Below are 22747 nucleotides of genomic sequence, written 5' to 3' on the forward strand. Positions count from 1 at the left end.
GGATACAGAAGTCTTGATTTCTATGTCTTTCCCTGATGGTAAGCATTGTTCTTCCTCATCTGAAAGGAAGGGAGGAGATATCTGTTCACCAAGAAAGTAAACTTTTATGGTCTTATTTTTTTCCCCTTTTCTGGGCATTTTCCCAGCCAGTTACTTGACTTCTGAGTTTCCTCTCCACACCAACCACGCCTCCAGATCAGCCCAGCCAGGCTTGGGGTCTGAGATTCAAATGCTGCTTCCCAGCCTCAGGGCTTTGGATGGTGGCAGGGCTGCTATTCAGTGTGAGATTAAGTTCTGGTGCTCAAGTGGGGTCAGGGCCACCACCCTGGGCTCAGTTCCCTCAGGGGGTTTATGTGGAGACCTTCAACAATGGATCTGATCTCCTGCCTGCTTGTGGAGCCCCTGTCTGCTGCGGCCTCTGCTGCTGCCTCCCAAGGGGACCGGAGTTATGGGGACACCACACTCCCCTCTTGGGGAGCTGAAAAGACCCTCTCACTGACCTTTGGCACCTGCGGGTGGAGGGACCTGGGAGGCTACTGGAGATTCTGTCCCTGAAGCCTGCTCAGATCTGCTCCTCTTCGTGCTGTGTGGCCCGAGGCAGGGCTGGGCTCTGCTCCAGGTCCAGGGCATGACAGACCTTTCAGGTCAGTTTGTCAGGTCTTTCTGGAACAGACATCTCCTCTGCTCTGTTGTTCTGTGGCTTCTGCTGCTCCAGAATTTTTTGGGAGTTCTTCTTTCCAGGTATTTTATGGACTGTGGGTTAGGAGCTAGCATATGTGTATCTTTCTACTCCGCCATCTTGGCTCCTCCCCTTATTATTATTTTTCTCATGTAATAGGAACATTTCATTTATCCTTACTTTCAATTAAGACTAATCATAATCTGAAGTTTCAAACATACAGAGAATATGATAGTTTGCTCGAATCTTCTTCCAAAAAAAAATTATGGGCCACTGTAAATGAAATGTTCCTATTACATGAGAAAAATAATAATAACCCAACCCTAATTTTCATAAGTGTTGGTCAAATACTTTCATCACTCTTTAGTATAAGCAAATAAGTTCACTCTTTACTATGAGCATACTTATAAATTTCTCCATTTTGACTGGGAATGGTCCTAGTTTCTCAAACTTCATTATTTTACAATTTTATGACTAGCTGTCAGTGGGGCTGATAAGATCTTATGACCTTGATCAAATAGAAAGTCCCTAGGAATCACATAGACAAGGATTATTTAAGAGGTATGTACTACTTTTCTCCCACTCTTCTAATTATTATTATCAACTTCAAACCAAATATATCCGATTAAATATTTAACAGTTTCAAAGATTTTTACCATGTTTTTTTAACAATTCAATTCATAATCTGACAGCATTTAGATTAAAAGAATACTTTTCAAATGGCATTTCTGATATAATGGTTTCTTTTTTTTCATAATATAAGAAAAAAATTAGAAATGCAATAATAATTTACAATATGTTATGTATTTAAAATATGAAACAAAAATTATTACCAATCCAATGACATCAATTTAGCTGAATGTATTTTAAAATCCATATATATATACACACACAAACATATATACATACACATATGTATATATATATCTCACTTTCTATCAATTTGACATTCTATATTAATAACATTTAAAACCCAGTATAGATTAATTGCATTTAATAAATATAGTAATAACTAACATTCATATAGTGATTACCATATGCGCAGTACCTTGCAAAGTACTTTATACTTATGTTATTTGATGCTCACAACAATCCTTGGGGGTAGGTGTGGTTATCATTCCTTTTACAGATTTATAAACAAGCGAAGTAACTTGCTTAAGACCACAGACCTAATAAATTTCTGAGCCCTTTGCTTCCATTTCACTCATTTTTGAAGATTCATGGTGTCACTTTCACCTTCCCATAACACTTTTTTGGTTCCTTTTTAAATCACCCAATGAGTCAAATCAGTTTCTTTGTGTTTTGACTAACTCTTCCAGGTACTTTAAGAGGTTGAATAAAGTGCATTGCTCACATTTCCCCATGTTCTTACTATTATTTGCAGTTTTAATGCTGGGAAACTCTCAGAAGGTGGGGAAGGTTCTCCTCATGGCAGTCTTCCATTACCATCTCCTTTATTTGGAGCCTATGAGGTGCTAAGGATTGGGACATTTCCTTCAAATTATCCTTCGAAGACGAAATGTTAGTATGCTATTCAAAGAATTTCATGCTGCAAGGTTTTTCTAAGAGTTTCCATTTGTTAAACATTATAATTTGGTAGAATGCTGTCTGAAATTGCTAACAGGCATTTCTTTAAAAGTTTCTCAAATCCTTCTTATTTCAGTGGAATCAAACTCTTGTCAAACCTCTTTCCAAAACTCCAAACCCTTTACTTTCAAATTTTCCATTAACACTGTTAGTGCAAACAGACACATTTTTTCTACTCATTCTCTTCTCACTCTTACTCAACTTTCTCTCTTACTTTCTTTTTATATCCCTCTAGTAGACTTTGATTTAAGCCTTTCAAATACAAAACCTTTTATTTTAGACTATGATTTCTTGTTTCTCTTTACCTACACTATTTTCTTAAATCCATTTTGATGGAGTGCTAATAGAACTGCCGAACCTCAATATTCTAACTTAATTACAGGTTCATTGTACCTACCTATTCCGCCTGCCAATGTCCTAACTTTTTCATATGTGCCTCACTTCTCACTAGAACAACAGCTTATGTCCCTGAATTCTTAGTTCTCACAGAAACAGCAGGCTTGGGAAACTCAGTCACTGCCTTTGCCTAGGCACTGCCCCCAGACTCATTCCTCATATTTCCCACAGAAACAGCAGGAATGTCCATGCACCCAAACATGACCATATCCATCTAATCCTAGACAGGACCACAATACTCAGCTAATCAGAAAGCAGCAGCATCAGGATGCCCAAGCAGGATATGGACCCCAAACAATAGAAGAGACTTTGCCTAAATAGGCACCTGAGTGCTTAGAGTGAACTTATGATATAGAGAGGCTTATTATAATATCATTATCCTATATACATACCCCCCAAATGGGTTTCTCTGTATGCATTGTGGGTAATCACATGTGCAGTTCCACTGCGGCTGGGACCCCTCTTCCATTACCTAATCCTTTAGCAAACTCCTCCTGCTTTTATAATATTAATCATATTCCAATATTCTATGTAAATTTCTGTCATATAATTGCATCTTTACCCTATGAAAATCTATCACGTTCTCTGTGAAGTTGCTGGTTCCTCTTGGAACTTAGCCTACTTCATGAGAGGCATCAATCTCGATAAATGCCTATACTTGGATTAGAGGTGATCTGACTCTGAATTCTTTGAAATAGTTCCACCTCAATACATCATGATACTACAACAGTTTCTGGCATCCCAGAGTTTAAATTTCAACAGTTTTTGGCTTCTGTGGGTGGACTAGAGTCTCTGACTTTGACCTTCCCCTCCACAAGGAGCCCGCTTTGAATTGTACCCCCTCTAATCCAAAGGTAAACCTATCTTTTTCCCTTCTCTTAATTGGGAGGTCCTTCAAGCACTTAGGAAGGGCTGACTGGATTGCCCAAGGCCACTGCAGTCAGCAAAATCCCCTCTGGACAGTGAATGCTCTGTTGGGGAATTTCCCAGTTTTTTTCTTTTTCTTTCTTTCTTTTTTTTCTTCTTCATCCTTCAGTGCTACCACACTGAAGAGATGAATGTAACTATAGGAGGAGATTACCTTAGGCTTACTGGCATTCAGTCTCAACTCCCATTTCATGGGATTACTAAACTGTAATAGATTCTGCTCTCTGTATAATCTGAAAGGAAGGTTATCACTATCTGTTCTTTCTGTCTGTATTTCTCTGCTTTGTGTCTGTATAAACATCTCTGAGTCTACCACCTTGTAAGATTCAAAATCCAGCCAGTCAGGAAACAAAAACAAAAGAAAAAACTGTGCCTGGGCAAGAAAGATTGATTGTCTCTTAAAAAAGGTTGTTGGCAAAAAACAAAAACAAAAACAAACAAAAAAAAAACTTTCTATTTTTATTTCCTTGGACTCTGGTTCAGTTCTGGAAATAGGGGGAATAGATAGAAAAAAGAGGAAGGAGAAACTTTTCCCCTCAGCTCTGTCTAAGAGAAAAGAGGTCACTTCAGTGACCAAAGGGAGGAAGGTTTCAAAACTGCACTTTGGAATAAGACTAATATTTAACCCTTAAGTAGTAACAGAAGGAGAACTGTGTAATAATATTTGAATGAATTGAATTCATTCTGGTTACCATTTGGCACTAAGATAAATTGGAAAAATGCATAAAACTGAAAAAGAGATCTCCGAGATGAAACTTTGAGCTCTCCAGTATGGGGAAGAAGGGACTAGGTGGCACTGGATCTTTTCCAAAGCCCCACTCACCTTGCCTGGCAGGTTCAAAACTCTCACTTTCAAAGAAGTTTTTAAGGAGTGGATAGAGAATTGAAGTTTACTTCAGGAACCCCCTCCCCCCCAAAAAAACAAAACAAAAGAAAACAAAACAAACATACTCACTAAAGTTCTCCTCTCTGTAGAGCCTCTGACCAAACTACCACTACAGTGAAAAGTTAGAGCCACTAAGATTCTCCTCCTAGTGATCCCAGCTACGGATTCTTTCCAGGCTAGGGCTACAATGTCTTCTCTCTGTCATCCTGGCTCTGATTCAGCTGAGGATATAGTGAATGGTTAGAACAATCAAGGTCCTCAACCTGTCACCCTGGCTGTGACTGAGTTAAGGCTGAAGCGGAAAAGTGAGAAGAATGGTAGGGAATTTGAGTTATCCTCCCCCACCCGGCAAAGGGAACAAGGAGGGAAGCGTAGTAGCTACAGCAGGGTTCTAACTGGCAACAGCCCTGGGTCCCTGAGCACCCTGAAGGCCACCCCCTAAGGAAGTAAATGAACCTCTCCTCTCAAACCCCCAAGTTCTTGCTCCCACAAGCTTCTGCTTCAAGTTCCCCAAAGATGAGCAAACCCTGCAAGGAACCTTGCAGGTTACTCAAGGACTCTCCTTTTTATCCACCAAATCCCCCTCCTCAATGGCCCCGGGACCTCTAATTCAGGTGCTGGACCCTATTACCTCCTGGCACTTCCCTATCCTTAGTTTCTCCCACACAAGGAGTGGTGCCCTCTTTCTCTTTCCTTCTCAAACTGACTAACATTCAGTCTCACCTCCCATCCCATGAGACTCACTGGGACTCAAAAAAATAAAAGCTTATTTGAATTATGGAGCTCCTAAACAATGAACGTGGCTTACTGAGAAATAAAATCTCTAATACATGTAAATCATAGTAAATTTTGATTGCTTATTGCAACTCTATAACAGTAAAAACAATTTCATCTAGCCCTAAGCTGTGATTGGTGAGACTTGCTATTTGAGGTAAAAACCCTTGGGACCACAACTCATTCTTTTTTTTGTTTGTTTGTTTGAATTTAGATGTAGCTGTCTGCATTAAATCAGTATTTAGAGAAATGCTACAATTTACTCAGAGGGAATGTGATCCTGCTTCAAGTGAAGGTTTGCTTCTAGGAAAAGCTGAGAGGGCAATTTTAGCCTCAATATAAGATGGGACCCTCCTGACTCAGTTTCCCCATTGTTTTCCATTGAAAAGGAATGCTTCTCATTTGACTACTCCTGAGTCTGGCTGTGAAATGGTATTAAAGTGACTCTTATCTGGATTCGAATAGAGTTAAAGATGTTTTATTCTGTCATACTTGGCATGTCCTTGCTTTTTCCTTTTATAGCAAATTTGTCTAATTAGAGCAAGTGATCAGTAAAAGATATGAGAACAATGCATGCATGTAAAATCTTGCTGTTTGCAATCTGAATGGGTAGCCATTGCATATTCCAAACAACTGGGCAAATTCATTCATGGGTTTGTCATCTGCCTGCCTGCATAGTTGAGTGAAAGGTTAAATCCCTGGAATAGAACATTCTTTCTGAATGGTATGAGAACAATTAGACAAAGAGAAAAGAAGTTTCTGGAACAGAGGTACAAACACAATGTTAATCTTGGTCCTATATTCCAAGACTGGGATACGTCTGTGGTACTAAAATTTGTGTTAGATCTGAGCCATTCAACTTAAAATTATATTCCTTTCTTTCTCTAGCCTAAATAATTTACTAAATGGGTACTTGGCTTAATTAGCTGCCTATTTTTAGATATATTTGTTTTTCTCCTTATATTTGGGGCCCTGTATATCGAACTTGTCTGTCAGATTTGTGTCTCTCAGACTATAAGCCAAATTACGTACAGTTGGTAGCAAACAGTCGATACCAGCCCCTACTCACTCATCATCTCTGGGATCTGACCTATCCTCAGTTCCAGTCAACCCCCTTCCCCAGATTCATTGGGACAGGGACAGCTCTATTCCCCTTTTCAGTCTAAAGAAGCTACTGAAATAGAGACCTTTATCCTTTTTCCCCAATGAATTGGGGTCCCAGCTCTCTGAGGGGGGACTGATGGAGTCTTAATAGAGCTGCCCTCAGCCCCAGTATTCTAGTTTTAACATTCCACTGACTCTCTCCCATACAGATTTCCTTATAGAGTACCAATTTTTACTCCTGGAAATGAATAGTCTTATGTCAGTTTAGGTGATTTAGTTACTATTTTACCTAAGCAATTAAGTTCTGTTGAATAATTTAAAACTAGTTTCAATTCTGTTTATTCTCTAGTAGCTGAAGTCAACTTCTACTAGAATAATGACTTCTATCACTCTCCAGGAAGGGGAGAGAGGTTGCTTGTATTTAACCTTAATTCTAGTTGCAAATCTTCCCCCTTCCCCCCTCCCCCCACCAATGCACTAAGATGCTTCGGAAGTTAAAATAATTTTTAAATCATCATATGGACATTTATTGCAAAGATACTACATCAGTCATAATTTTAACTCTCTAGTTTATAATGCTATATATTTCTACATACTAGGAAAAAGATTTCCTTCCTTTTCTTTATCTTTGTGATTTCCAATACAACCATGATTGTGAAGATATAGAGACTAAAACAATCTTATAGATTTTCCTCCTCTTCCATTGAAAGTCTAATCAAAAGTCAGAAAGAGTTCCTGCTTAATATTATTGACAACTATAAGAGTTGTCAAGAGACTTTATTATTCTTCCCCATCCTTTTATACTCTCCTTTTGTGCTGTCTCACTGCATTTTTTATGAGTAATGAAATGTTCCCATCCAAAGTTCTCCAAGCTAAGAAGTTGTGCACACTAAAGAACTTAAAAAAAATTAATTTATTTTTAGTTTCCAACATTCAGTTCCACAAGCTTTTGGGTTTTAAATTTTGTCCCTCCCCCCCAAGACAGCATGCAATCTGGTATAGGCTCTACATATACATTCATATTAAATACATTTTCACATTAGTCATGTTGTAAAGAAGAATTAGAACCCATGGAATGAACCATGAGAAAGAAGAAACAAAAGAAAACAAAACAAAAAACAGAGAGCAAATAGCCTGCTTGAATCTACATTCAGACTCAATAGTTCTTTCTCTGGATCTGGATAACACTTAGCATCATGAGCCTTTTGGAGTAGCCTTAGAACCTTGCATCACTGAGAAGAGCCAAGTCTATCAAGGTTAATCATTGAACAATGTGGCTAACACTGTGTGCAACGTTCACCTGGTTCTGCTGACAACTTCTGAAGTGGAAGCTCCAGCACTCCACCTCAGTGCCTGCATTGTCCCTTTCTCAGGGCTTGCCAAAATCTTCTTTCTTCTTTGAATATTCCTTATAAAGGAGTTTCTTAACAGTGCCATGGTCTTTGTTTTTCAAGAAATCTAGATTGTATGGGCATGGTAATGAGGGACATTGTCAGTTTTTAAAATGCTTCTCAACAGTGTTATAATTCATTTTTCCCCTAGGTTTTTGTTTTTCCTGTCTAGTTTTTAATATGCTCCACTAACACACTAATAGATAAATAAGCTAGTAACTAATAAAAGGTCCTGAATTTATCTGGCCAAATTTGTTTCCATAATTATCTTAACTGAATCCTACTACTTAAGTATTAGAAATGGAGCTTAGACATTCTCAGATTTCCTGGACATTCTCATTTTCCCCTTACCCCAAGCTTTTAATAGCTAGCTTAATGGGGAAACAGCATGAGGATTACTCTGCGGTGAGCCTATATTGGTAATAACGCTCACTTTTCGTTTCTTCTCCATGGGCAATTGGTACTCACTGGCTTCCATTTTTTTTAATGCACAAATAAGAAAAAAACAAACAAACAAACAACCAGCAATTATCTCTCTTTATTCTTCCTGAGTTTGGGAAATTTAATTCTCTGATCACTTCAAGACTGACTAAATCTTGGGGGAGTCCACAACAGCCTTTGATGGGACAAAGACCCAATGCTGGATACAAGTTAAAGTAAGCTCTCTCTCTCTGTCTGTCTCTCTGTCTCTCTCTCTCTCTCTCTGTCTTTCTCTCTCTCTGTCTCTGTCTATGTTTGTGTCTCTCTCTTTCTCTCTTTTTCTCTCTCTCTCCTCCTCTCCCTCGCCAGTGATAGTCATGCAGATCAACTCTGAAAAAAAAGTTGGTCGTCAATTTCTTTCAATTCTACCTCTGCATGATCTCTAGTGTCAACTTCTTTCTATTAGGAAAACCCAAATTCTGCTAAAATCCAGATTCAGACACTCATTACCTCTCTCCTAGTCGTCTTCCAGCCTCTTAACTGTTGTCATTACCTTTATGCTCTCCCTATCCTCTAGTCTATTTTACACATAGTTATAAAATTAGTCTCCCCAATGAACACGTTGAAGCATGAAATCCCCCTAAGAAATCATTAATGGTTTGATATTACCTAAGAAATAAAAGTCAAATTTCTCAGACTCATATTTAAAGGCCACCACAAGTTTGAAAAAACTTGTGCTCACAATGGTCTAGATAATCTTTCTCCATATTTCCTCTAATTCTTAAACCTTATCTTTACTATTTGTTTTCTTTCTTTAATACCTTTCTCACTCATTTCTATCTGTAAAAATTCTATCTGTTCTTCCAGGTTGATCTCAAATAGACTATCTTCATAAGACTTTTCCTAATTCCTGCCTCCTGCCTTTAGACAGGAGATATTTTAGCTTTTAATATCTCATAGTTATTTATTTGTAACTCTTGTAATATCAAAAAAGTTAGCATTTTATTCAATGTCCATTCTGTGGCAGAAATTTTAAATATATTTCAAAGAATGAAATTATCTCTCCTCTAAAGAGACTTACATTACAATGGAGTAGACAAAAAGTAAATATGTATATATGTACATACACACACTCACACACACATACTAAAACAGATAAGTATAAAGAGAATATATGCACACTGTCAACTGCACCACACCAACCTCTAACCTGTAAATGACTAGAGCCAAACAGAGCAGGCCAGAGACAAGGAAATTCAGGAATCAAACAGAAGTTTAATTTCAAAGTGAGGGAAATGACTTACAAACAAGGAGACAGATTAAACACATGTGGCAGGGCCCTAGTGTGTGTAGGGGCATTTTAGTGTGCCAGAACCTTGATTTATACACTTGCGGCTACACAAAGAGTCAGTATCATGTAACAACAGTAGTGAGGAGTGATAGCAAGTGTGGGTCAAGGTTGTCTAGTGACAAAAAGTCCATTCATAGCAAGGCTTCATGTCTAGGTCTGTTGGTGCTTGCCTGAGCTCAGGGACCATCAGTTCCAGAAGGTGATTGCAAAGGATTGCTGTTATGCCAAGCTCAGGGTTCAGCTTGCTTTCTGGGACTTAGCTCTGGGAAACAGGGTGTCTTCTGATGATATCCTGAGAACCTGAATGCAGGAGTATTTGGTGGAGTCATGAAAGTCTTCATGTGGAAAGAAGGCTTTGCTTGAGTTTCCTCTTGAAGGAACACAATGATTTTATGAGTTAACGCAAAACAGTAATGGAAGATGGCAGTGCAAAGTCACAGTGATGGAAGGAAGATGGATCATTATATGTGAGGAATGGTCATAAGATCAATTTTATAAAGCATGGATGTGAGGATAATTTGAAAAGATGATAGGTGAAGTAAAAAACTATCAAATTCTAAGTTGAATTTAACTCAATTCTGTTCAATTAAACAAGTATTTCTGTCAGTCAAACATTTATTAAGAAACTGCTATGTGTCAGGCACTGTGTTAAATTCTGGGACTATAAAGACAAAAAAAACCAACCAGTACCTTCCTTCAAGGAACTCACACTCTAGGGAGGAAAGACAACACATAAAATAAGAGAACTTATTAGGTGTTGATGCATGACAAAGATCTGAAGCCTGCCATAAACATAAATTAAAAAAAGGGATTAAAAATCCGAAAAGAATATTAAAAATAGAAACAATCTAATAGATCTTCAACTGGAATATGACAACATCAGCTTTGATACTCAAATATAATTAGAACCTTCAGTAGCATCTATTCTTCTTATTGGAAGACTGGAGGGCAGAACAAATCTCCCGAAGCTTCCATTTGAAGAGGACTCATAGTCAGTCATTTCCTACCAGCTGTGCTCTTTGGATTAGACCTCATCATTTTCGTGCTTCCAGGAAAAGCTCATCACCAGGAAACTCATTATCTCAGATATTGTATCAACTTTATTATTCATATCTCATCAACACCCTCAGTAGCCTCTGCCCCTCTGATCAAAAAGCTGGGAGAGGAATAAAAAAAAATACACAACCAAAATACAAAAAACAACACAAGAACAAAACAAAATAAAACAAAAACCTCTTTCTAAAGCCTCCATATGAAGATGGTTCACAGACCTAAAAGACTGAAATAACTGCTCTTTCGGCTGTTCTTACTAGTTGGTGAACTCTTTCTGGCTCAAGTTCTTTCCTGCTGTGTGCAGAGGAAGATCACTTTACACATGGGCATGCACTGTTCATATGGGCATCATGTAATGTAAACTGAGGCAGGAACTCTATGGGACCTGGATCTCTCATTCCAAAAGAGAAAAATAAAACAGAGGGAGACCATGCCTGTAAAAGTAAAGAGTGATCTTTATTAAGCAGGTACTTACAGGCATATGGAACACACTGTCCAATGCTGAAACAGCTCAGTTTGGGGAAAACAGAAAAAGGTTTATATAATTTTCTAACAAAGTGAGAAATGAAAATGGGAGGCAGGACATGGGCTGATCTGGGGAGGGAAGGGGGTATATTATGGATACAGAGTTCGAGGAGATAGCGGTGAAGAGTTTCAGGAACAATGGCACTGATTTCTTGGTACCCTGAACAGTAAACAAGATAAGCATGATGATGTAGAGGCCAAGGCTCCAGTAAAGACAGGATGAGTAGGATGTCTTCAAGAGCCCAGGGCTACCTGGAAGCTCAGGGGTCACTCAAGTCCGGTTTGAGCTTAGCTAGTTTCAAGGTCACTGATTCTGCAATTCCAGTTGGATTTACTCTCAGTCACTGCAAAGGATTTTTGGTTTGTCAAGCTATTCTGTATCCTGATTGGTTAAGCCAGTTCCATACCACTTCCTTTGGTTACCTGGATAATTGGAGAGCCCAAGCAAATAAAGGTAGTTAACATATTCATTTTCACAAACTAAACTGGAGAGAAGAGAAAGATTTCATTCCCTCCTTCCTATTGAATCTCAGCTCCAAGAAATGAGTCCAGGGCTATTTATGTTTTATATCATTTATCCATTCAGTTTTAGTTGTCTATGATGATCCTCACTGGAAACAGGAGTTTAAGTCATGGCAGCCTTGGAGTCAATATTCCAGGTGGAATATGGGCAACCAGCCAGGAGAGCAGGGAGAAGCCAGAGTGCCTGAGACATGAGTTTGGAGAGCAGTCTAGACTTGGTACTGGGACTTTACAGGAACTGAGCGAAACTGTTAACCCAATCATTTTCCTTCTTTTCCCTGAGATTGAAGTAGTATAGGGGTTGTGGTGTGTGTGTGTGTGTACTTCAATTTTCAATTTTTCTATGAACTTTACTGTGGATTTTGGAGAGTTAGCACTAAGAAGGATTGCCAATTTAAATTAAATCAGTACAACCCATTAAAAAATTAATGTAATGTGTTTTAGTGGGTTTCAACCTTTTTTTTCAGAGTCTAATCAGATATGTGACCCTAGGTAAGTCCCTTAGTCTCTCTGGGAGTTCCCCAGCAGTAACATAAAGGAATTGATTTTTAATGATCTGTAAGGTCTTTTCTAGTTCTATATCTATGATCCTGATCCTGTGAATCAATAGCAAAACATAAGGGAAAATGAGAATTTTTTCTATCTCTTTTAGTGTTCCAGCATAATATTTTGAATCCTAGGATTCAACTGTTTATAATAGTTTTAAAATTCTTTCTTGAAAGTTTAGTGACGTTACTTAATATCTCTGATGGGCTAGCTCAGTTTAATTAGTGAGCTATAATAATGAGGCCAAGGTCATAGGATTGTTTCCCATGTAGACCAGTTGACTGTGTTCATAAGTTTCAGACAGCTGACTTTAATAGGCATAAAATTTCCACTTAAGAATTATTTTAATAATGTAATTTCTATGAAAACAAATAGCATGAAACAGATGAACTATTTTAAGGTTAATATTAGTTCCAGAGTCATAACCTTTATTCTCTCTGACAATATCCAGTTTTAATGATAATAATTTGGGGGGGGGGGTTGGGAAAGAAAACAAAGCCAGTAGAATGCTGTGTTGGGCATTATTAGTGAACTTTACTGTGATGAAGAAGAAAAACAGGCAAGTGGGCTAGGCAAATGCCATGGTTTTCAGTCTTGATTGTGCTACCATGTTTGTGTGTAATCTTGGATAGCTAACTTCAGTTCTTTAAGTCATAATTTCTTTATTTCTAAAACACTTGGTTGAACTTAAGTGCTCTCCTGATCCAACAGAACATCGTACACAGTAATAGTAACATTTTTCGATGATTAGCTATGATAAACTTACTTCTTCTCAGCAATACAACAATTTAAGACAATTTCAAAAGACCCATGATGGAAAATGCTACCCATATTCAAGGGAAAGAACTATGGATTCTGAATGCAGATCAAAGCATACTATTTTCACTTTTTTGTTTTTTTTCTTTCTCATGTTATTTTTAATTTGTTCTGATTTTTCTTTCACAACATGACTAATAGAGATATATGTTTTGTATGACTGCACATATATACATATATCAGATTGCTTGCTATCTTGGAATTTTGGAACTCAAAGTCACTATCTCTTAGTTAATTTTCTTTTCATTATACCCTTTACCTCTGGTAAAAACACTTCCTTCAACTCCATCATAGTCTAGTTAGACTATTCAGCTAGCCTATTCAGAGATGCTATCATTCAGATTAAACTGAAGTGAATCACCTCAAAAATATTCTTCATGTCTCTCAAATATACCTTCACTATGTCAAACACAGTATCAAAAATTTGCCCTAAGAGATATATAGTCTAGGCTATCTCACTATTGCTTTGTTATCACAGAGTCATCTGTGACAAATGCAAGCACAGTATACACATAAAGCATGATTATAGCCAGTCTGAAGAATGGATCTTAGCTGTCTCATGTAAATTAAAAGTGTTGGTTTAGACCTTTAATATCCTTTTGAGCTTTAAATCTATGATTGTATGAAGGATGATGATGATGATGATGATGATGATGATGATGGTGATGATGATTGATGATGATGATGATCAACCTGGATGAAAGATTAGACTCATTCAGCTTTACTCCATGAGGCAGAACTAGAAGCAATAGCTGTATGGTGGAAGATACAAAAAGGTGAAAATATGTGTGAGGTAAAGAAAAAACATTCTAGAAACTTGAGGTCTACAAAAGTGAACATATCTGCATTGAGAAATAGTGACTTCTCCATAGGGGAGATCATAAGACAAAATCTACCTGGCTGGTCACTTGCAAGGTGTGATACAGTACACATTTCTGTCCAAGTACACGTTGGATTAGATTTTCTGAGATTCTGTAATCCTGTAACATCTTGGGAAGCAGAATCACTTGGCATATTCTGAAGTAGTAATCCATCAACATTAATGTGGTGATATTCTCCTGGGAAGGTGAAAAATGACTGATGAAATGTCCCATGCAATGCTGTGGTTAAAGATTAAAAACGACAGTTTTACTGTGGCCTCCCTCTACTTTACTTCTAGTCATAATCTTGAAAATAATGCCAGGCATACTGTTCCATGGATTAGGCCATTAATAGTGGCAATGGATTAAATTATCAGTGTTCACTTCTCCTAGTATCTTGTAAATTGGGCATCATGGTAAGCCCAATAGACCTCTGCATGTTGAATTCAGTGGCACGAAGGACCCGCCACTGGAAGAGTAAAGTCCAGACCTTTCTGTGTTTCCTTTCCACTGTTGCATATATCCTGGGAAACAATAAGAGTTCCAACCTTTCCCCCTTCAATTCTAAATTTCAAGATGGCACATTTGGTAAGCAATCACTCATTGAAAATCCATAAATCAGATAAATATTGTTTTAAGAAAGAGAAAACAGTAATGTTCACTAGGAGTGATGTCCAGATAAAACCTGAACTCTTGGATTTGACGAAGAAAATAAAGAGAAGATTAACCTCTTCCAAGCAAAGCCAACTTAAGAAATAGCAATTCTTGGTCCATCTGTCCATTTCAGTTTAAGTCAAATGGAATGAATAATATATAATAAGTCAGAGTCATGGGATTTATCTAATCTTGTTTTTTGTACCAAAGTTTGAGTTAATGCTTTTTCAAAAGTATTACAAAAGACATTGGTTGCCAAATACACACAACATTATATATATACATATATATATAATATATGTACATATATATAGTGTAATATATTATATACAATATTATGCATGCATAATATTGTATGTAATATATAATGTATTATATATAATATATAATGTATGTATGTATGTATGTATTTGCAAGACCACATTCATGAACTGTAGCAATGAAATATCTGTAAGACATCACCATTCTTAGCAATATTTTCAGGCATCAAATCCTGCTGACAACCCCATTACTCAAATATTAGAAGTTTGCAGAATAATCAAAGTATGTAACTGGATGTTCATCATGTTTGAACAATGCATAAAGAGCTGTTGTCCACTCATCCCCAGGGGGAATTCCAATAAAATTTTTTTTTTTTATTAATTTTTTTATTTTTTTTTAATGTTTAACAATCACTGCCATACAATTGCGATTTTATCCCTCCCCACCCACCCCCCACTACCTCCCTCCCTCCCCACGACTGCATACAATTCTGTATAGATTCTACATATACTTTCCTATTGAGTATATTTTCACTATCGTCATGCTATGTAGTCAGACTAAGATAAATGAAAGAATCCGTATAACAAATCAGAACATGATACACAAACAGATACACATACACAAACATGATCTGCTACATTATGTGAGTGACTTCCATATTTCTCTCTCTGAGTGTGGAAGGCTTTTTGCCTTGAGGTCCACCATTGGGATTTTTTTTTTTTTCAGAAGTTCTTGTGTTATTACAAAAATCTAAGTCTACCAGAAAAAACTCTCACACACTGTGGTTGTTGCTGTGCATAAAGTTCTCCTGGTTCTGCTCCTTTCACTCAGCATCAGGTCATATAAGTCCTTCCAGGCCTCTCTGAAGTCTTCTTGTTCATCATTTCTTATGGCACAATAGTACTCCATTACATTCATATACCATAATTTATTCAGCCATTCCCCAATTGATGGACATCCCCTTGACTTCCAGTTTTTGGCAACTACATAGAGTGCTGCTATAAATATTTTTGTACATGTGGGACCCTTTCCCATTTTTATGATCTCTTGGGGATATAGTCCTAGCAGCGATATTGCTGGGTCAAAGGGTATGCACATCTTTGTAGCCCTTTGGGCATAGTTCCAAATTGCTCTCCAGAATGGTTGGATGCGCTCACAGCTCCACCAACAATGAATTAGTGTTCCAACTCTCCCACATCCTCTCCAGCATTTATCATTTTCTTGTTCTGTCATGTTTGCCAATCTTATAGGTGTGATGTGGTACCTCAGAGTTGTTTTGATTTGCATCTCTCTAACCAATAGTGATTTAGAGCATTTTTTCATATGATTATAGATAGCTTTAATTTCTTCCTCTGAAAATTGCCTGTTCATATCCTTTGACCATTTATCAATTGGGGAATGACTTGTATGATTATACATTTGGGTCAGTTCTCTATATATTCTAGAAATGAGGCCTTTATCCCCGAGCTTAGCTGTAAAAATTTTTTCCCAATTTACTACATCCCTCCGGATTTTGGTTGCATTGGGTTTGGTTGTGCAAAAACTTCTCAGTTTAATGTACTCAAAGTTATCCATTTTGCATTTCATAATGCATTCTATCTCTCCTTTAGTAAAGAATTCTTCCCTTCTCCATAGATCTGATAAATACACTATTCCTTGCTTCTCCAGTTTATTCATGGTATCAATCTTTATACCTAAATCATGTACCCATTTGGACTTTATTCTTGTGTACGGTGTCAGGTATGGGTCTATGCCTAATTTCCGCCACACTGTTATCCAGTTTTCCCAGCAATTTTTGTCAAACAATGAGTTCTTATCCCAGAAGCTGGGGTCCTTGGGTTTATCAAACAGAAGGTTGCTATATTCCTTGCCTACTGCATCTTGAGTGCCAAATCTATTCCACTTGTCTACCTCTCTGTTTCTTAGCCAATACCAAGTGGTTTTGATAATTGCTGCTTTATAGTACAGTTTAAGGTCTGGTAGCGCTAGGCCACCTTCCCAAGCATTTCTTTTCATTAGTCCCTTTGATATTCTGGACCTTTTGTTTTTCCAAATGAATTTTGATATTATTTTATCCAGCTCTAGAAAGTAATTGTCTGATAGTTTAATTGGTATGGCACTAAATAAGTATATTAATTTGGGTAGAATTGTCATTTTTATTATATTAGCACGGCCTACCCATGAGCAACTAATGTTTTTCCACTTACTTAAATCTGAGTTTATTTGTGCCAAAAGTGTCTTGTAATTGTGTTCATATAGTCCCTGGGTTTGTTTTGGCAGGTAGACTCCTAAGTATTTTATACTGTCTACCCTAACTTTAAATGGGATTTCTCTTTCTATCTCTTGCTGTTGAACTTTGTTGCTAATATATAGGAATGCAGAGGATTTGTGAGGGTTTATTTTGTACCCTGCAACTTTGCCAAAGTTGTTTATTAATTCAAGTAATTTTTTACTTGAATCTCTGGGATTCTCTAGGTAAATCATCATATCATCTGCAAAGAGTGATAACTTAGTTTCTTCTTTGGCTATTCTAATTCCTTGAATATCTTTATCTTGTCTAATTGCTACAGCTAACATTTCTAGTACCATATTGAATAATAGTGGTGATAATGGACAACCTTGTTTCACCCCTGATCTTATTGGGAATGCATCTAGCTTATCCCCATTGCATATAATGCTTGCTGAAGGTTTTAGATAGATACTGCTTATTATTTTATGGAAAGTTCCCTTTATTCCTACGTTCTCCAATGTTTTTAGTAGGAATGGATGTTGTATTTTGTCGAAAGCTTTTTCTGCATCTATTGAGATAATCATGTGGTTTTTGTTAGCTTTGTTGTTGATGTGGTCGATAATGCTAATAGTTTTCCTAATATTGAACCAGCCCTGTAGTCCTGGTATGAATCCTACCTGATCATAATGTATTAATCTCGTGATTAGATGCTGTATTCGTTTTGCTAAAATCTTATTTAAAATTTTTGCATCTATATTCATTAGGGAAATTGGTCTATAATTTTCTTTCTCTGTTTTGTCTCTTCCTGGTTTGGGTATCAAAACCATATTTGTATCATAGAAAGAATTTGGGAGGACTCCTTCTTCCCCAATTTTCAAGAATAGTGTATGTAGTATTGGAATTAACTGTTCTTTAAATGTTTGATAGAATTCACTTGTGAATCCATCTGGCCCTGGAGATTTTTTCCTAGGGAGTTCATTGATGGCTTGTTCAATTTCTTTTTCTGAGATGGGGTTGTTTAAGTATTCAACTTCCTCTTCTGTTAATCTGGGCAATTTGTATTTTTTAAAATATTCATCCATCTCGTTTAGATTATCGAATTTGTGGGCATAAAGTTGGGCAAAGTAGTTTCTAATTATTGTTTTAATTTCCTCCTCATTGGAGGTGAGTTCACCCCTTTCATTTTTAATGTTAGTAATTTGGTTTTCTTCTTTCTTTTTTTTGATCAGATTAACCAAAGGTTTATCAATTTTATTAGTTTTTTCATAAAACCAACTATTGGTTTTATTTATTAATTCAATAGTTTTCTTTATTTCAATTTTATTAATCTCTCCTTTGGTTTTCAGTATTTCTAATTTGGTATTTACTTGGGGATTTTCAATTTGTTCTTTTTCTAGCTTTTTCAACTGCAAGCCTAAGTCATTGATCTCCTCTTTCTCTATTTTATTTATGTAAGCATTCAGAGATATAAAACTTCCCCTAATAACTGCTTTTGCAGTGTCCCATAAGTTTTGGTACGTTGTCTCACTATTGTCATTCTCTTGAATGAAGTTGTTGATTGTTTCTATGATTTCTTCTTTAACCCAATCCTTCTTTAGAATTAGATTATTTAGTTTCCAATTGATTTTTGGTTTCTCTTTCCATGGCCTTTTATTACATGTAATTTTTAATGCATTATGATCTGAAAAGGATGCATTGATTATCTCTACCTTTCTGCACTGGATTGTGAGATTTTTATGTCCTAGTACATGGTCAATTTTTGTAAATGTTCCATGTACCGCTGAGAAAAAGGTATATTCCTTTCTACTCCCATTCAATTTTCTCCAAAGATCTATCATATCTACCTTATCCAGAGTTTTATTTACTTCCTTAACCTCTTTCTTGTTTATTTTAAGGTTGGATTTATCTAGTTCAGAGAGGGGGAGGTTGAGGTCCCCCACTAGTATAGTTTTGCTATCAATTTCTTCCTTCAGCTCCCCCAACCTCTCCTCTAAGAATCTGGATGCTATACCACTTGGAGCATACATGTTTAGTAATGATATTGCTTCATGGTCTATGGTGCCTTTTAGTAGGATATAGTTTCCATCCTTATCCCTTTTGATTAGATCTATTTCTGCTTTTGCTTTGTCTGAGATTAGGATTGCTACTCCTGCCTTTCTTACATGAGCTGAAGCACAATATATTCTGCTCCATCCTTTGACCTTTATCCTATGTGTATCCCCCCGTTTCAAATGTGTTTCTTGTAAGCAGCATATTGTTGGATTATGGCTTTTAATCCATTCTGCTATCCGTCTCCGTTTTATGGGAGAGTTCATCCCATTCACATTCACAGTTATGATTACAATCTGTGTATTTCCCTCCACCCTCTTTCCCACCATTTGTGCTTTTAACTCTCCCGTCTCCCTTCCCCTCCTCAATAGTATTCACTTTTCTCCCCCTCCTCCTGCAGCCTTTCCCTCCTTCTTTTAGCCCCCCTCCCTTTTAGTCCCCTTTACTCTTATTGCTTCTTTCCTCCCTTTTAGCCACCCTCCCCTTTCTTCCCCCTTCCCCTCCTACTACCTATAGAGCTAGTTAGGATTATCTGCTTAAGGTTATTGTTCCCTCCTTTGAACAAATCAGATGAGAGTACCTCTCAAACAGTGCTCATCTCCCTCCCCTCCTTCCCTCTACTATGGTTTTGTACTTCTTCCTGTGATATAATTTTCCATTTTCTGCTTCCCCCTTTCCACACCTCCTATTACATTCCCTTCTCATACTCAAATCATATTTTTGCCATGACATCATTTACTTTATGCCCGTTCCCTCTACATATATCCCTTTTATCATAATAGCTGCACAGTTCTCAAGATTAACAGGTATCATCTTCCCTTACAGGGAGGTAAACAGATTGCCCTAATTGAGTTGCAAGTTTTTGTTTTTGTTTTTTCCCCCTCTGTTTACCTTTTTATGATTCTCTGGAGACCTGCATTTGAAGATCAAATTGTCTATTGAGTTCTGGTGTTTTGGTCAGGAAGCTCTGGAAATCCCTTATTTCGTTGAATGACTTTCTCCTTGCCTGAAATGTTATGCTGAACTTTGCTGGGTAGTTGATCCTCGGTTGGAGTCCCAACTCCTTTGCCTTACGGAATATTGGGTTCCAATTCTTTCGATCTTTTAATGTAGAAGCTGCAAGGTCCTGTGTGATCCTGACTGTGTGACCTTGATATTTAAATTGTTTCTTTCTGGCTGCTTGTAGTATTTTCTCCTTCACTTGATAGCTCTGGAATTTGGCAACTATATTTCTTGGGGTTTTGAGTTTGGGATCCCTTTCCGGTGGGGAACGGTGGATTCTTTCGATGACTATTTTGCCCTCTGAGTCTAGTACTTCTGGGCAGTTTTCCTTGATGATTTCCTGGAAGATATTGTCCAGACTCTTTTCTTCATCATGGGTTTCTGGCAGGCCAATAATTCTTAGATTTTCTCTCCTGGATCTATTTTCCAGGTCAGTTGTTTTTCCAATTAAATATTTTACATTTTCTTCCATCTTTTCATTCTTTAGATTTTGTTTGACTGACTCTTGTTGCCTCATTGAGTCATTAGTTTCTACTTGCCCAATTCTAATCTTGATCGTATTGTTTTCTTCAGTTAGCTTTCGCATCTCCTTTTCCATCTGGCCAATTTTTCCCTTTAAGGAGCTATTTTCTCCATTTAAGTTTTGTACTTCTTTTTCCATTCGACCAATTTTCCCAGTTAGGTTTTGGGTTTCCTTTTCCATCTGATCAATTTTCCCTATTAGGTTTTGAGTTTCCTTTTCCGTTTGATTAACTCTTCCTTTTAGGGAATTATTCTCTCCAGTTAATTTTTGAACTTCCTTTTCCATTTCTTCAATTTTCTTTTTCAGATTGATGTTCTCATCAGTGAATTCTTTTTTTATGGTTTTAAAATCATTGGCCAGTTTTTCTTTTATGTCCTTCTTCAGACGTTCCAGGTAATCTAGTTGTGCTTGCGAGAAATTCATAGTCCCATCTGAGGTTTCAGATGGAAGTACAGTCTCAGCTCTGACCTCTTTGGTGTTTGTGTTTTGGTCCTTATCCCCATAGAAAGATTCTATGGTTTTTTCACTTTTCGTCTGCTTTTTCCGATTCATGATGTTGGCTGAGTGTTGTAGCTTTTGGTTCTTTCAGTCAGAAGATACAGATCTTTTAAGTTGAGTTGATGTTTGTCTAGGCTAAAAGCAGGCTTTTTTTTTTGTTGTTGTTGTTGTTTCCCTGATCAACCCTGGGTTTAGCTTGATAGGTGTGTGGGAGGTGTGGTCTGGTCTCAGGCTATCTCCTCAGCTGGCCTGAGGCAAAGGCAAGGTCCAGGGGGATGGTGATCCCAGCTTCCCTATTGTCTTCCCTTTTCCCCTGGAGGGCTGGGGCACGCCTAGAGGCTAATGCGTGTTCCCGCCCCTCCTGGGGCTTGTCTCCCGGGCTGAGGCTTGCTTGGGTCTCAGTGCGAATTTTTCTCTGCCCTGGGTCGTCTGTCCCTCCAGACAGCCTCCACCACGGTGGGAAGAATCCCCCTTTGCCACCTCTCCAGCCTCTGGTGTTACGAGACCACTCGCCCCTTTCTGCTGCTCCCACTGATCCAGGATCAATCTGGGGAAGAATTTTATGGTTCCCTCACGGTCATCGGGGGGGAGGGGAGAGCACTTACTGATCACTCCGGCATCCCAGCTTCTGGATGTTCAAGTAGTGTCCCACTGAAGTCCCGTCTTTAGGCTGAAGTTTTCAAAGGCTGTTGCGCTGATATCGTTGGCTCGGCCTGGCTTATCTCCTGCTCCGCTGGTCTCGCCCGCCACTCTCGGGCCCCTCGGGTCGCTTCCGCCCTGCCGCGCCGACCGCGCTGCGCTGTGCGCCGGGCTCTTACCCCCGTGGAACAGATCCCTCCCGTGGACCTTCCAGTCCAGCCTGGGCTCCGAATCTGTCAAAGTCCGTCTCCCACTGGATTCTACACCTCCAAAGTCTGGTCAGACTCTCCCCCCAGAAATATCCAAAGGAGTTTTTCCAGGAGCTTAGGTGAGTCGTTGCTTTCACTCCGCCATCTTGGCTCCGCCCCCCAATTCCAATAAAATTTTAAGTGTGTTGCCAGTCTTTCTTTCTTTGGTCTCACAATTCCATACACATGGAATCTACTCCTACTTCATAAAAAAACAAAACAAAACAAACCCACCCTAGCTGAAAAGAATGAGCCTATATTTGATTTTCCTATAATAATAACAAACATAAAGGACAAGTGAATTATAAATTAGAATTCCTACAGCTGAAAATGAAATTATTATGATAGAAGTACAAAATGATGAATGGATCTATGAAATTTATAATACTGCTACTAACATTTTGAAAGGAAGAAATACAGGGAAACATTTTATGTAGACATGTAAAAGAATTAGTTCATGCTTTCCCCTTCTAAGTTATTCAAAGGAAATGTTTTACCACTAAAATTCATTACATTAAAAAAAGAACACAGGAGAAGAATGCAGTCGGCATTGCTGAATTCCTGTGGAGATATAGAACGTGGGGTAAAATGGTCTATTTTCTCTAAGAAAAAAATTATTATATGATCATGTTACTTCCATTTAAATGGAGAATGAGCAGAGAAGAGCACAGTTGTTTAGGTTTTGACACTCATGAAAGATAGAAAAGGGAAAGGATTACTTAAATGCTTGAGAAACTGTGGGAAGGGGAAGGGAAGAAAGATAACAAGTCTTTATACAGTGACTAATGTATGCCAGGCACTGTCTA

General features: G+C 37.9%; 1 long non-coding RNA gene across 2 annotated transcripts in view; it reads left to right on the forward strand.

Moving 5' to 3' along the window:
- Positions 1-22747, forward strand: part of LOC140511697 (uncharacterized) — a 189444-nt gene that overhangs the window by 13968 nt on the left and 152729 nt on the right. The window contains exons 3-4 of one of the 2 annotated variants that reach the window (XR_011969642.1): positions 2064-2200; positions 5464-5705. The exons of the other annotated variant lie outside the window; for it this stretch is intronic. This is a non-coding gene — a long non-coding RNA (uncharacterized lncRNA). Of the gene's footprint in view, positions 1-2063; positions 2201-5463; positions 5706-22747 lie in introns of those variants that run through there. 2 annotated transcript variants of the gene reach the window in all.

The sequence above is a fragment of the Notamacropus eugenii genome, chromosome 6 (genome assembly GCF_028372415.1).
Source record: "Notamacropus eugenii isolate mMacEug1 chromosome 6, mMacEug1.pri_v2, whole genome shotgun sequence".
Lineage (NCBI taxonomy): Eukaryota > Metazoa > Chordata > Mammalia > Diprotodontia > Macropodidae > Notamacropus > Notamacropus eugenii.